Here is a 6,000-nt window from a genome sequence, read left to right as displayed (position 1 = left end):
ATGAGGGGGCTTGCCCTTGCTTATATAGTGAACCCAAGAGGTTCCAATTCTAGTAGGACTCTGAGTCCTACTAGGTAAAGGAGTTGTAATTAGGAAAGAGATAGGATCTTCTTTCCTTATCAAGTTAAGCTTAACATTTATGAATGTGATCCAGGATCTTGATAGAAGTGGAAACATAATAGGATTATGTTTCCTATTTATGGACTGTTGTGGTCTAGTGGGCTTGACCGAGCTTAGCTTGCAGGATAGCCTAACTCATAGAGAGGGCAGTTTGCAAGGTGAATTTAAGTGTAGGCCTAACCAGAACTAGGCTAAGGCTTGGGCCGTAATATGTCTATCTTATCTATTGGGCCTCGTCAAGCCCAACACGATTTTTGGCCCATACAGTTTGTCCCCCACTCTCTAAGTTAAGGGGTACTTAGCTTTGGAAAGTAGATTCAATTAGTCGCATACAGGATGCGAATGAGCCGATATTCTTATACAAAGGATTTGACTTGGAACGTTTGTTAATGCCCTTGGGGCATTGGCGGTTAGGTTTGGCCATGGTGGCCGAATGGACCCGAACAAAGATAGTAGGAATCTTTTGAAGTTGAGCTAGACATGGCCCGTTTAGGCAGTCATTCGGCTTAGCTGCTTTTCCCAGAGGAATTATGTTGGTTGGGTCGTTCGAAGCACGAAACAACTTATGTGAATGCCTAAAAGTGGGACCATACGGCAATGCCATGTTTGTCTGTAATGACTTCTTTCTAAAACATACATAATTAGCATATGAAAATAGTTGGGCCCAAATTTTTCTTTACATACAAAATATAATTCTTTACATATATCAAAATAACAAGTACAAAAACTTAGCAACGGTGGACAGTAATGCCAATTCTCTCTGCTTATTGACGTCCTTCTGACCGCTGCTCACCTATTTCCTGCAAAAACATGAAAAAACAATGGGGTGAGCATAAAAATGCTCAGTAAGTAAATCCCTTAACTTTTCTTCTTCTTTGATTCTTTCCTTACTTAATTCTCTTCTTCTTTCTTTCTTTGTTTCTAATTCTCACTGTTCTTTTCTTTCTTTCTAATTCTCTCTATTTCTTTCTTTCTAATTCTCTCTATTTCTTTCTTTCTTACTCTTTCTATTCTTTCTCTTATTGCTACTCTTCTATTCTTTCTAACCATAATAAAATTCATGGCACTACAACAAAAAGGGCCTTTAGCTACGAATTTTTTCATTGCTAAAAACCTAGAAATCGTTGCGCTATATGTTTAGCGACGGAAGAAAATCGTCACCACGATCGTCGCAGTAGGCATGTCGCGCTTTATTTTAGGCGACGATTTGTTAAAATTTGTCGCTAAATCTAGCGACAAACTGAAAAAATTGTCGCCTATACCATTTTCATCGCTAAAACTATTTACCGGTGAAATATTAGTTGTCGTCGCCTAAAGTTAATAGCAATGTACTCTCTATTGTGTCGCCTACACTATACCGCGATGAGATGTGTGTTTGTGTTGCCTAACGTATACCGCGACGAAATGTGAATTTTTCTCGCCTATGATATACTGCGACGAAATGTGTATTTTTGTTGCATACAGTTAGTAGCAACGTCAAAATTGTGTGCGTCGCTTAAAGTATATAGCGACAAAATATGACATTTTGTTGCCTAACATGTAGTGCGATAAAATATGAGTTGTCGCCTAAAGTAATTAGGCTCCGTTTGGTTCACTTTTTTACACTTTTTAGAAAAGGTTTTGGAAAAAAGTTAAAAAAAGTTGAATTGGGCGGGTATTACGATGTAGGATTTAAAAATAAATAAAAATACCCTCTATATTTGTTTATTTACTAAACACCCCCTATGTTTGTTTATTTATTAAAAACCCCTATAATAAAACATTAAAAGTTAACAAAAACACCTCCAACCCATCCATTAAATATGGACAGCCGGCCACCACCGCCGGAGGGTGGTCGGAGTCATCGTATCGATGCATGACCGGCTGGATCTTGCCGGTCTTGCGCCGATATGGCCTTTTCCGGCCAGATCCACGGTGGATCTGGCCGGCAAAGGCCAGATCTATGGCCAGATTTGGCCGTATTTGCTCATCAACGATGACCATGTGTTGGCCGTTGTTGACGACTGACTACGGCCAAAGATCTGGCCTTTTCCGGCTAGATCCATTGTGGATATGGCCGGAAAAGGCTAGATCGGTGCACTACCGGCCAGATTCAGCTGGTAGTGCGCCATTATACCAGATTCCGGCCATTTTCCTGCGGTGGTGGCCGGAATCTGGTAAATATGGGTTGCTGGAGTTTTTTTGCAATTTCTAAAAAANCGTGTTCTACCTCTACCTCTCATCTACAAAACAACCACATTTAATCAATTCATGCCACACTTTAAGTAAGGAAATAATTTAACTTACAATAGTAGGCTACGGAACGTCGCGACGGTGAGAATGGCACACTGTCAAATCCCAAAATCTTTCCTTTGATACCAAAAATGTAATGACTTCTTTCTAAAACATACATAATTAGCATATGAAAATAGTTGGGCCCAAATTTTTCTTTACGTACAAAATATAATTCTTTACATATTTCAAAATAACAAGTACAAAAACTTAGCAACGGTGGACAGTAAAGCCAATTCTCTCCGCTTGTCGACGTCCTTCCGACCTCTGCTCACCTATTTCCTGCAAAAACATGAAAAAACAACGGGGTGAGCATAAAAATGCTCAGTAAGTAAATCCCTTAACTTTTCTTCTTCTTTGATTCTTTCCTTACTTAATTCTCTTCTTCTTTCTTTCTTTGTTTCTAATTCTCACTGTTCTTTTCTTTCTTTCTAATTCTCTCTATTTCTTTCTTTCTAATTCTCTCTATTTCTTTCTTTCTTACTCTTTCTATTCTTTCTCTTATTGCTACTCTTCTATTCTTTCTAACCATAATAAAATTCATGGCACTACAACAAAAAGGGCCTTTAGCTACGAATTTTTTCATTGCTAAAAACCTAGAAATCGTTGCGCTATATGTTTAGCGACGGAAGAAAATCGTCACCACGATCGTCGCAGTAGGCATGTCGCGCTTTATTTTAGGCGACGATTTGTTAAAATTTGTCGCTAAATCTAGCGACAAACTGAAAAAATTGTCGCCTATACCATTTTCATCGCTAAAACTATTTACCGGTGAAATATTAGTTGTCGTCGCCTAAAGTTAATAGCAATGTACTCTCTATTGTGTCGCCTACACTATACCGCGATGAGATGTGTGTTTGTGTTGCCTAACGTATACCGCGACGAAATGTGAATTTTTCTCGCCTATGATATACTGCGACGAAATGTGTATTTTTGTTGCATACAGTTAGTAGCAACGTCAAAATTGTGTGCGTCGCTTAAAGTATATAGCGACAAAATATGACATTTTGTTGCCTAACATGTAGTGCGATAAAATATGAGTTGTCGCCTAAAGTAATTAGGCTCCGTTTGGTTCACTTTTTTACACTTTTTAGAAAAGGTTTTGGAAAAAAGTTAAAAAAAGTTGAATTGGGCGGGTATTACGATGTAGGATTTAAAAATAAATAAAAATACCCTCTATATTTGTTTATTTACTAAACACCCCCTATGTTTGTTTATTTATTAAAAACCCCTATAATAAAACATTAAAAGTTAACAAAAACACCTCCAACCCATCCATTAAATATGGACAGCCGGCCACCACCGCCGGAGGGTGGTCGGAGTCATCGTATCGATGCATGACCGGCTGGATCTTGCCGGTCTTGCGCCGATATGGCCTTTTCCGGCCAGATCCACGGTGGATCTGGCCGGCAAAGGCCAGATCTATGGCCAGATTTGGCCGTATTTGCTCATCAACGATGACCATGTGTTGGCCGTTGTTGACGACTGACTACGGCCAAAGATCTGGCCTTTTCCGGCTAGATCCATTGTGGATATGGCCGGAAAAGGCTAGATCGGTGCACTACCGGCCAGATTCAGCTGGTAGTGCGCCATTATACCAGATTCCGGCCATTTTCCTGCGGTGGTGGCCGGAATCTGGTAAATATGGGTTGCTGGAGTTTTTTTGCAATTTCTAAAAAAATATTTAGGGGTATTTAATTAAATTAACAAATTTAGGGGGTTTAAAAAAGTTGAATAATATTGTGAGTTTTTACAATTTTATTGTTTAACTTTATTGGGAATACTAATAGTAGTATTCCCAAATGTAAGCCCCGAATCTGGTAAATATGGGTTGCTGGAGTTTTTTTGCAATTTCTAAAAAATTATTTAGGGGTATTTAATTAAATTAACAAATTTAGGAGGTTTATAAAAAGTTGAATAACATTGTGAGTTTTTACAATTTTATTGTTTAACTTTATTGGGAATACTAATAGTAGTATTCCCAAATGTGAGTCAAACGAAGCCTTAATATTTAATTTATCTGAGACATTTTAAAATTTAATTCTTAAACCGTAAATATTAATTTGTAAATGTAATTAATTGAAATCACACAAATATATCAAATCAAATATATTATAGAACTATACATGTTAGTTTTCAAATAAAAAGTTAAAAATATATAAAGTTGACTAAATTGTAATATTCAACAAAAAGTAACAATTGAAAACTCAAATTGTTGCAGGTGGTGGAGGATCTGGTGGAAATTGGCCCAAGAATGTCTGTGAGCCATCAGAAAACCGATATTAACTAAGATGAACTGCTGCATTTTCTCCATCATTTGCCTATATTGGCAAAATTCTTCCTTTTATGCCTCGTGGTTCTTGCATCTCCTCACGCAAGTGTGTGAATTCCTCTAAAACTTCTTGATTGGCTCGCCTTTAAGTCTTAGAAGATGTAGGTGGTTTTGGACCATAACCCAATCCACGATTTGTTCCTACAAAAATAATATATATGTTCATACACACAAATATATAAATTAAAATAATATAATTTTATAAAATAAAAAATTAAAAGGTATTAGAAAATGTAGGTGGTTTTGGACCATAACCCAATCCACGATTTGTTCCTACAAAAATAATATATATGTTCATACACACAAATATATAAATTAAAATAATATAATTTTATAAAATAAAAAATTAAAAGGTATTAGAAAATGTAGGTGGTTTTGGACCATAACCCAATCCACGATTTGTTTCTACAAAAATAATATATATGTTCATACACACAAATATATAAATTAAAATAATATAATTTTATAAAATAAAAAATTAAAAGGTATTAGAAAATGTAGGTGGTTTTGGACCATAACCCAATCCACGATTTGTTCCTACAAAAATAATATATATGTTCATACACACAAATATATAAATTAAAATAATATAATTTTATAAAATAAAAAATTAAAAGGTATTAGAAAATGTAGGTGGTTTTGGACCATAACCCAATCCACGATTTGTTCCTACAAAAATAATATATATGTTCATACACACAAATATATAAATTAAAATAATATAATTTTATAAAATAAAAAATTAAAAGGTATTAGAAAATGTAGGTGGTTTTGGACCATAACCCAATCCACGATTTGTTCCTACAAAAATAATATATATGTTCATACACACAAATATATAAATTAAAATAATATAATTTTATAAAATAAAAAATTAAAAGGTATTAGGTTATAATATAAATATAATATAAAAATATAACAAAATTTTATGCAAAAAAAATGAAATACACTACATAATACTTACATATTGAACCTTGGCTTCATTTATCCAAGTATTTCTTTTACTGCTAAAATGAGTGTCATAGAATAAATGCACCTCCCCTTAGAGCTGGCCTTAAGAAAGATCCTAATATTCGAAAAATAAACAAATAAAAGACAATTAATATTAAAAAAAAACAAATAAATAACAATTACAATATACACATTAAATAAAAAATTATTCAAAAATAAATATTTCAAACCTTTGAATTATTTGTTTGGTGAAAAATGATTATGGAAATAAACCCTACCCATAAGCTAATTAAGGTACTCAAGGACTAAAGGATCATTCAAATCAA

This window comes from Pistacia vera, unplaced genomic scaffold (assembly GCF_008641045.1).
Source record: "Pistacia vera cultivar Batoury unplaced genomic scaffold, PisVer_v2 Contig979, whole genome shotgun sequence".
Lineage (NCBI taxonomy): Eukaryota > Viridiplantae > Streptophyta > Magnoliopsida > Sapindales > Anacardiaceae > Pistacia > Pistacia vera.
This window is presented reverse-complemented; position numbering follows the sequence as displayed.